At 52.5% G+C, this 9,906-nt stretch overlaps 1 protein-coding gene across 1 annotated transcript in view; it reads right to left on the minus strand.

The window, feature by feature from the left end:
- Positions 1 to 7,278: 7,278 nt before the first annotated feature.
- Positions 7,279 to 9,906, minus strand: part of LOC140473640 (haptoglobin-like) — a gene marked incomplete at its 5' end in the record, with an annotated part of 9,536 nt that continues 6,908 nt past the window's right edge. Inside the window, 1 exon segment of the mRNA XM_072567622.1 lies at positions 7,279 to 9,906. This exon segment is cut by the window's right edge and continues 631 nt beyond it.

The following is a 9,906-nucleotide window of genomic DNA, read 5'->3' on the forward strand; positions in this document are numbered from 1 at the left end:
GTGTGTTACAGTGAGGGGTGTGGAGTATATCAGTGTGTTACAGTGAGGGGTGTGGGGATATATCAGTGTGTTACAGTGAGGGGTGTGGGATATATCAGTGTGTTACAGTGAGGGGTGTGGGGTATATCAGTGTGTTACAGTGAGGGGTGTGGGGATATATCAGTGTGTCACAGTGAGGGGTGTGGGATATATCAGTGTGTTACAGTGAGGGGTGTGTGGTATATCAGTGTGTTACAGTGAGGGGTATGGGGTATATCAGTGTGTTACAGTGAGGGGTGTGGGGATATATCAGTGTGTTACAGTGAGGGGTGTGGGGTATATCAGTGTGTTCCAGTGAGGGGTGTGGGGTATATCAGTGTGTTACAGTGAGGGGTGTGGGGTATATCAGTGTGTTACAGTGAGGGGTGTGGGATATATCAGTGTGTCACAGTGAGGGGTGTGGGATATATCAGTGTGTTACAGTGAGGGGTGTGGGGCATATCAGTGTGTTACAGTGAGGGGTGTGGGGTATATCGGTGTGTCACAGTGAGGGGTGTGGGGTATATCAGTGTGTCACAGTGAGGGGTGTGGGGTATATCAGTGTGTTACAGTGAGGGGTGTGGGGTATATCAGTGTGTCACAGTGAGGGGTGTGGGGATATATAAGTGTGTTACAGTGAGGGGTGTGGGATATATCAGTGTGTTACAGTGAGGGGTGTGGGATATATCAGTGTGTTACAGTGAGGGGTGTGGGGTATATCAGTGTGTTACAGTGAGGGGTGTGGGGTGTATCAGTGTGTTACAGTGAGGGGTGTGGGGTATATCAGTGTGTTACAGTGAGGGGTGTGGGGATATATCAGTGTGTCACAGTGAGGGGTGTGGGATATATCAGTGTGTTACAGTGAGGGGTGTGGGGTATATCAGTGTGTTACAGTGAGGGGTGTGGGGTATATCAGTGTGTTACAGTGAGGGGTGTGGGATATATCAGTGTGTTACAGTGAGGGGTGTGGGGATATATCAGTGTGTTACAGTGAGGGGTGTGGGGTATATCAGTGTGTTACAGTGAGGGGTGTGGGGATATATCAGTGTGTCACAGTGAGGGGTGTGGGATATATCAGTGTGTTACAGTGAGGGGTGTGGGGTGTATCAGTGTGTTACAGTGAGGGGTGTGGGGTATATCAGTGTGTTACAGTGAGGGGTGTGGGGATATATCAGTGTGTCACAGTGAGGGGTGTGGGATATATCAGTGTGTTACAGTGAGGGGTGTGGGGTGTATCAGTGTGTTACAGTGAGGGGTGTGGGGTATATCAGTGTGTTACAGTGAGGGGTGTGGGGTATATCAGTGTGTTACAGTGAGGGGTGTGGGGTGTATCAGTGTGTTACAGTGAGGGGTGTGGGGTATATCAGTGTGTTACAGTGAGGGGTGTGGGGTATATCAGTGTGTTATAGTGAGGGGTGTGGGGTATATCAGTGTGTTACAGTGAGGGGTGTGGGATATATCAGTGTGTTAAAGTGAGGGGTGTGGGATATATCAGTGTGTTACAGTGAGGGGTGTGGGGTATATCAGTGTGTTACAGTGAGGGGTGTGGGGATATATCAGTGTGTCACAGTGAGGGGTGTGGGGTATATCAGTGTGTTACAGTGAGGGGTGTGGGGTATATCAGTGTGTTACAGTGAGGGGTGTGGGATATATCAGTGTGTTACAGTGAGGGGTGTGGGGTATATCAGTGTGTTACAGTGAGGGGTGTGGGGTATATCAGTGTGTTACAGTGAGGGGTGTGGGATATATCAGTGTGTTACAGTGAGGGGTGTGTGGTATATCAGTGTGTTACAGTGAGGGGTATGGGGTATATCAGTGTGTTACAGTGAGGCGTGTGGGGATATATCAGTGTGTTACAGTGAGGGGTGTGGGGTATATCAGTGTGTTACAGTGAGGGGTGTGGGGTATATCAGTGTGTTACAGTGAGGGGTGTGGGGTATATCAGTGTGTTACAGTGAGGGGTGTGGGATATATCAGTGTGTCACAGTGAGGGGTGTGGGATATATCAGTGTGTTACAGTGAGGGGTGTGGGGTATATCAGTGTGTCACAGTGAGGGGTGTTCGATATATCAGTGTGTCACAGTGAGGGGTGTGGGGTATATCAGTGAGTTACAGTGAGGGGTGTGGGGTATATCAGTGTGTTACAGTGAGGGGTGTGGGGTATATCAGTGTGTTACAGTGAGGGGTGTGGGGTATATCAGTGTGTTACAGTGAGGGGTGTGTGATATATCAGTGTGTTACAGTGAGGGGTGTGGGGATATATCAGTGTGTTACAGTGAGAGGTGTGGGATATATCAGTGTGTTACAGTGAGGGGTGTGGGGTATATCAGTGTGTTACAGTGAGGGGTGTGGGGATATATCAGTGTGTTACAGTGAGGGGTGTGGGATATATCAGTGTGTTACAGTGAGGGGTATGGGGTATATCAGTGTGTTACAGTGAGGGGTGTGGGGTATATCAGTGTGTTACAGTGAGGGGTATGGGGTATATCAGTGTGTTACAGTGAGGGGTGTGGGGATATATCAGTGTGTCACAGTGAGGGGTGTGGGGTATATCAGTGTGTTACAGTGAGGGGTGTGGGGATATATCAGTGTGTTACAGTGAGGGGTGTGGGATATATCAGTGTGTTACAGTGAGGGGTGTGGGGTATATCAGTGTGTTACAGTGAGGGGTGTGGGGATATATCACTGTGTTACAGTGAGGGGTGTGGGATATATCAGTGTGTTACAGTGAGGGGTGTGGGATATATCAGTGTGTTACAGTGAGGGGTGTGGGGTATATCAGTGTGTTACAGTGAGGGGTGTGGGGTGTATCAGTGTGTTACAGTGAGGGGTGTGGGGTATATCAGTGTGTTACAGTGAGGGGTGTGGGGTATATCAGTGTGTTACAGTGAGGGGTGTGGGGTATATCAGTGTGTCACAGTGAGGGGTGTGGGGTATATCAGTGTGTTACAGTGAGGGGTGTGGGGATATATCAGTGTGTTACAGTGAGGGGTGTGGGGTATATCAGTGTGTTACAGTGAGGGTGTGGGGTATATCAGTGTGTCACAGTGAGGGGTGTGGGGATATATCAGTGTGTCACAGTGAGGGGTGTGGGATATATCAGTGTGTTACAGTGAGGGGTGTGGGGTGTATCAGTGTGTTACAGTGAGGGGTGTGGGGTATATCAGTGTGTTACAGTGAGGGGTGTGGGGATATATCAGTGTGTCACAGTGAGGGGTGTGGGATATATCAGTGTGTTACAGTGAGGGGTGTGGGGTATATCAGTGTGTTACAGTGAGGTGTGTGGGGTATATCAGTGTGTTACAGTGAGGGGTGTGGGGTATATCAGTGTGTTATAGTGAGGGGTGTGGGGTATATCAGTGTGTTACAGTGAGGGGTGTGGGATATATCAGTGTGTTACAGTGAGGGGTGTGGGATATATCAGTGTGTTAAAGTGAGGGGTGTGGGATATATCAGTGTGTTACAGTGAGGGGTGTGGGGTATATCAGTGTGTTACAGTGAGGGGTGTGGGGATATATCAGTGTTTCACAGTGAGGGGTGTGGGGTATATCAGTGTGTTACAGTGAGGGGTGTGGGGTATATCAGTGTGTTACAGTGAGGGGTGTGGGGTATATCAGTGTGTTACAGTGAGGGGTGTGCGATATATCAGTGTGTTACAGTGAGGGGTGTGGGGTATATCAGTGTGTTACAGTGAGGGGTGTGGGGTATATCAGTGTGTTACAGTGAGGGGTGTGGGATATATCAGTGTGTTACAGTGAGGGGTGTGTGGTATATCAGTGTGTTACAGTGAGGCGTGTGGGGATATATCAGTGTGTTACAGTGAGGAGTGTGGGGTATATCAGTGTGTTACAGTGAGGGGTGTGGGGTATATCAGTGTGTTACAGTGAGGGGTGTGGGATATATCAGTGTGTTACAGTGAGGGGTGTGGGATATATCACTGTGTCACAGTGAGGGGTGTGGGATATATCAGTGTGTCACAGTGAGGGGTGTGGGGATATATCAGTGTGTTACAGTGAGGGGTGTGGGGTATATCAGTGTGTTACAGTGAGGGGTGTGGGGTATATCAGTGTGTTACAGTGAGGGGTGCGGGGTATATCAGTGTGTTACAGTGAGGGGTGTGGGGATATATCAGTGTGTCACAGTGAGGGGTGTGGGGATATATCAGTGTGTTACAGTGAGGGGTGTGGGGTATATCAGTGTGTTACAGTGAGGGGTGTGGGGTATATCAGTGTGTTACAGTGAGGGGTGTGGGGTATATCAGTGTGTTACAGTGAGGGGTGTGGGATATATCAGTGTGTTACAGTGAGGGGTGTGTGGTATATCAGTGTGTTACAGTGAGGCGTGTGGGGATATATCAGTGTGTCACAGTGAGGGGTGTGGGATATATCAGTGTGTTACAGTGAGGGGTGTGGGGTATATCAGTGTGTCACAGTGAGGGGTGTTCGATATATCAGTGTGTCACAGTGAGGGGTGTGGGGTATATCAGTGAGTTACAGTGAGGGGTGTGGGGTATATCAGTGTGTTACAGTGAGGGGTGTGGGGTATATCAGTGTGTTACAGTGAGGGGTGTGGGGTATATCAGTGTGTTACAGTGAGGGGTGTGGGATATATCAGTGTGTTACAGTGAGGGGTGTGTGGTATATCAGTGTGTTACAGTGAGGCGTGTGGGGATATATCAGTGTGTCACAGTGAGGGGTGTGGGATATATCAGTGTGTTACAGTGAGGGGTGTGGGGTATATCAGTGTGTCACAGTGAGGGGTGTTCGATATATCAGTGTGTCACAGTGAGGGGTGTGGGGTATATCAGTGAGTTACAGTGAGGGGTGTGGGGTATATCAGTGTGTTACAGTGAGGGGTGTGGGGTATATCAGTGTGTTACAGTGAGGGGTGTGGGGTATATCAGTGTGTTACAGTGAGGGGTGTGGGATATATCAGTGTGTTACAGTGAGGGGTGTGGGGATATATCAGTGTGTTACAGTGAGAGGTGTGGGATATATCAGTGTGTTACAGTGAGGGGTGTGGGGTATATCAGTGTGTTACAGTGAGGGGTGTGGGGATATATCAGTGTGTTACAGTGAGGGGTGTGGGATATATCAGTGTGTTACAGTGAGGGGTATGGGGTATATCAGTGTGTTACAGTGAGGGGTGTGGGGTATATCAGTGTGTTACAGTGAGGGGTATGGGGTATATCAGTGTGTTACAGTGAGGGGTGTGGGGATATATCAGTGTGTCACAGTGAGGGGTGTGGGGTATATCAGTGTGTCACAGTGAGGGGTGTGGGGTATATCAGTGTGTTACAGTGAGGGGTGTGGGGATATATCAGTGTGTTACAGTGAGGGGTGTGGGATATATCAGTGTGTTACAGTGAGGGGTGTGGGGTATATCAGTGTGTTACAGTGAGGGGTGTGGGGATATATCACTGTGTTACAGTGAGGGGTGTGGGGTATATCAGTGTGTTACAGTGATGGGTGTGGGGATATATCAGTGTGTTACAGTGAGGGGTGTGGGGTATATCAGTGTGTTACAGTGAGGGGTGTGGGATATATCAGTGTGTTACAGTGAGGGGTGTGGGATATATCAGTGTGTTACAGTGAGGGGTGTGGGGTATATCAGTGTGTTACAGTGAGGGCTGTGGGGATATATCAGTGTGTTACAGTGAGGGGTGTGGGGATATATCAGTGTGTTACAGTGAGGGGTGTGGGGATATATCAGTGTGTTACAGTGAGGGGTGTGAGGTATATCAGTGTGTTACAGTGAGGGGTGTGGGGTATATCAGTGTGTTACAGTGAGGGGTGTGGGGATATATCAGTGTGTTACAGTGAGGGGTGTGGGATATATCAGTGTGTTACAGTGAGGGGTGTGGGGTATATCAGTGTGTTACAGTGAGGGGTGTGGGGATATATCACTGTGTTACAGTGAGGGGTGTGGGGTATATCAGTGTGTTACAGTGAGGGGTGTGGGATATATCAGTGTGTTACAGTGTGGGGTGTGGGGATATATCAGTGTGTTACAGTGAGGGGTGTGGGGTATATCAGTGTGTTACAGTGAGGGGTGTGGGGTATATCAGTGTCTTACAGTGAGGGGTGTGGGATATATCAGTGTGTTACAGTGAGGGGTGTGGGGATATATCACTGTTTTACAGTGAGGGGTGTCGGATATATCAGTGTGTTACAGTGTGGGGTGTGGGGTATATCAGTGTGTTACAGTGAGGGGTGTGGGGTATATCAGTGTATTACAGTGAGGGGTGTGGGGTATATCAGTGTGTTACAGTGAGGGGTGTTGGGTATATCAGTGTGTTACAGTGAGGGGTGTGGGATATATCTGTGTGTTACAGTGAGGGGTGTGGGGTATATCAGTGTGTTACAGTGAGGGGTGTGGGGTATATCAGTGTGTTACAGTGAGGGGTGTGGGGTATATCAGTGTGTTACAGTGAGGGGTGTGGGGTATATCAGTGTGTTACAGTGAGGGGTGTGGGATATATCAGTGTGTTGCAGTGAGGGGTGTGGGATATATCAGTGTGTTACAGTGAGGGGTGTGGGGATATATCAGTGTGTTACAGTGAGGGGTGTGGGATATATCAGTGTGTTACACTGAGGGGTGTGGGGTATATCAGTGTGTTACAGTGAGGGGTGTGGGATATATCAGTGTGTTACAGTGAGGGGTGTGGGGTATATCAGTGTGTCACAGTGAGGGGTGTGGGGTATATCAGTGTGTCACAGTGAGGGGTGTGGGGTATATCAGTGTGTCACAGTGAGGGGTGTGGGATATATCAGTGTGTTACAGTGAGGGGTGTGGGATATATCAGTGTGTTACAGTGAGGGGTGTGGGATATATCAGTGTGTTACAGTGAGGGGTGTGGGGTATATCAGTGTGTTACAGTGAGGGGTGTGGGATATATCAGTGTGTTACAGTGAGGGGTGTGGGGATATATCAGTGTGTTACAGTGAGGGGTGTGGGGTATATCAGTGTGTTACAGTGAGGGGTGTGGGGATATATCAGTGTGTTACAGTGAGGGGTGTGGGGTATATCAGTGTGTTACAGTGAGGGGTGTGGGATATATCAGTGTGTTACAGTGAGGGGTGTGGGGTATATCAGCGTGTTACAGTGAGGGGTGTGGGGATATATCAGTGTGTTACAGTGAGGGGTGTGGGGTATATCAGTGTGTTACAGTGAGGGGTGTGGGGTATATCAGTGTGTTACAGTGAGGGGTGTGGGGTATATCACCCCGATCTCCCGAGTAATCAATCACTTACTGACATCTCCTGGCAATGAATTTTATTGACGAATTATCGGTCAGTACAGAGTTGGACGCTTCCCTGGAACGCTCCCGTCTTCCTCCCTTCCCATCCCGAGTCCCTTCAATCCTTCCCCTCACCCGCCCACCGAGCGAGACCCCCTTTGGTCCCCTCCCCTGCGACCCCCACACCTCGTCGCCCTGGAATCCTCCTGCCCTGCGCTGCCTCCCTCTTCCTCCCCAGCGTTGAAGCGCTCTCAGAGGTTCCCCCGTCCCTGGGTGGGACGGAGACCTGTGGAAGAGTTCGGGGCGAAGTGGCGGGGGTTTCGGGGGGTGGGAAACGGGTCCGGGTGAGAGCGTGGCAAGATGGGGGATCGGGGGTGGGTCTGAGTGCACGGGCGAGTGTTTGGGGGTGCAGGGAGTCCGCAGACTGTGCTGGTGGGGAAAGGGCTAAAGTTGGGTGAGTGGGGAGTCAATGGGCGTTAGAGGGCGAGAGTCGATGGGCGTTAGAGGGCGAGAGTTGGGTGAGTGGGGAGTCAATGGGCGTTAGAGGGCGAGAGTCGATGGGCGTTAGAGGGCGAGAGTTGGGTGAGTGGGGAGTCAATGGGCGTTAGAGGGCGAGAGTCGATGGGCGTTAGAGGGCGAGAGTTGGGTGAGTGGGGAGTCAATGGGCGTTAGAGGGCGAGAGTCGATGGGCGTTAGAGGGCGAGAGTTGGGTGAGTGGGGAGTCAATGGGCGTTAGAGGGCGAGAGTCGATGGGCGTTAGAGGGCGAGAGTTGGGTGAGTGGGGAGTCAATGGGCGTTAGAGGGCGAGAGTCGATGGGCGTTAGAGGGCGAGAGTTGGGTGAGTGGGGAGTCAATGGGCGTTAGAGGGCGAGAGTCGATGGGCGTTAGAGGGCGAGAGTTGGGTGAGTGGGGAGTCGGTGGGCGTTAGAGGGCGAGAGTCGATGGGCGTTAGAGGGCGAGAGTTGGGTGAGTGGGGAGTCGGTGGGCGTTAGACGGCGAGAGTCGATGGGCGTTAGAGGGCGAGAGTTGGGTGAGCGGGGAGTCGATGGGTGTTAGAGGGCGAGAGTCGATGGGCGTTAGAGGGAGAGAGTTGGGTGAGTGGGGAGTCAATGGGCGTTAGAGGGCGAGAGTCGATGGGCGTTAGAGGGCGAGAGTTGGGTGAGTGGGGAGTCAATGGGCGTTAGAGGGCGAGAGTCGATGGGCGTTAGAGGGCGAGAGTTGGGTGAGTGGGGAGTCAATGGGCGTTAGAGGGCGAGAGTCGATGGGCGTTAGAGGGCGAGAGTTGGGTGAGTGGGGAGTCAATGGGCGTTAGAGGGCGAGAGTCGATGGGCGTTAGAGGGCGAGAGTTGGGTGAGTGGGGAGTCAATGGGCGTTAGAGGGCGAGAGTCGATGGGCGTTAGAGGGCGAGAGTTGGGTGAGTGGGGAGTCAGTGGGCGTTAGAGGGCGAGAGTCGATGGGCGTTAGAGGGCGAGAGTTGGGTGAGTGGGGAGTCAATGGGCGTTAGAGGGCGAGGAGTCGGTGGGCGTTAGAGGGCGAGAGTTGGGTGAGTGGGGAGTCAATGGGCGTTAGAGGGCGAGAGTCGATGGGCGTTAGAGGGCGAGAGTTGGGTGAGTGGGGAGTCAATGGGCGTTAGAGGGCGAGAGTCGATGGGCGTTAGAGGGCGAGAGTTGGGTGAGTGGGGAGTCGGTGGGCGTTAGAGGGCGAGAGTCGATGGGCGTTAGAGGGCGAGAGTTGGGTGAGTGGGGAGTCGGTGGGCGTTAGACGGCGAGAGTCGATGGGCGTTAGAGGGCGAGAGTTGGGTGAGCGGGGAGTCGATGGGTGTTAGAGGGCGAGAGTCGATGGGCGTTAGAGGGAGAGAGTTGGGTGAGTGGGGAGTCAATGGGCGTTAGAGGGCGAGAGTCGATGGGCGTTAGAGGGCGAGAGTTGGGTGAGTGGGGAGTCAATGGGCGTTAGAGGGCGAGAGTCGATGGGCGTTAGAGGGCGAGAGTTGGGTGAGTGGGGAGTCAATGGGCGTTAGAGGGCGAGAGTCGATGGGCGTTAGAGGGCGAGAGTTGGGTGAGTGGGGAGTCAATGGGCGTTAGAGGGCGAGAGTCGATGGGCGTTAGAGGGCGAGAGTTGGGTGAGTGGGGAGTCAATGGGCGTTAGAGGGCGAGAGTCGATGGGCGTTAGAGGGCGAGAGTTGGGTGAGTGGGGAGTCAATGGGCGTTAGAGGGCGAGAGTCGATGGGCGTTAGAGGGCGAGAGTTGGGTGAGTGGGGAGTCAATGGGCGTTAGAGGGCGAGAGTCGATGGGCGTTAGAGGGCGAGAGTTGGGTGAGTGGGGAGTCAATGGGCGTTAGAGGGCGAGAGTCGATGGGCGTTAGAGGGCGAGAGTTGGGTGAGTGGGGAGTCAATGGGCGTTAGAGGGCGAGAGTCGATGGGCGTTAGAGGGCGAGAGTTGGGTGAGTGGGGAGTCAATGGGCGTTAGAGGGCGAGAGTCGATGGGCGTTAGAGGGCGAGAGTCGATGGGCGTTAGAGGGCGAGAGTTGGGTGAGTGGGGAGAGTCTATGGGCGTTAGAGGGCGAGGAGTCGGTGGGCGTTAGAGGGCGAGAGTTGGGTGAGCGAGGAGTCGATGGGCGTTCGAGGGCGAGAGTTGGGTGAGCGGGGAGAG

This window comes from Chiloscyllium punctatum, unplaced genomic scaffold (assembly GCF_047496795.1).
Source record: "Chiloscyllium punctatum isolate Juve2018m unplaced genomic scaffold, sChiPun1.3 scaffold_665, whole genome shotgun sequence".
NCBI lineage: Eukaryota > Metazoa > Chordata > Chondrichthyes > Orectolobiformes > Hemiscylliidae > Chiloscyllium > Chiloscyllium punctatum.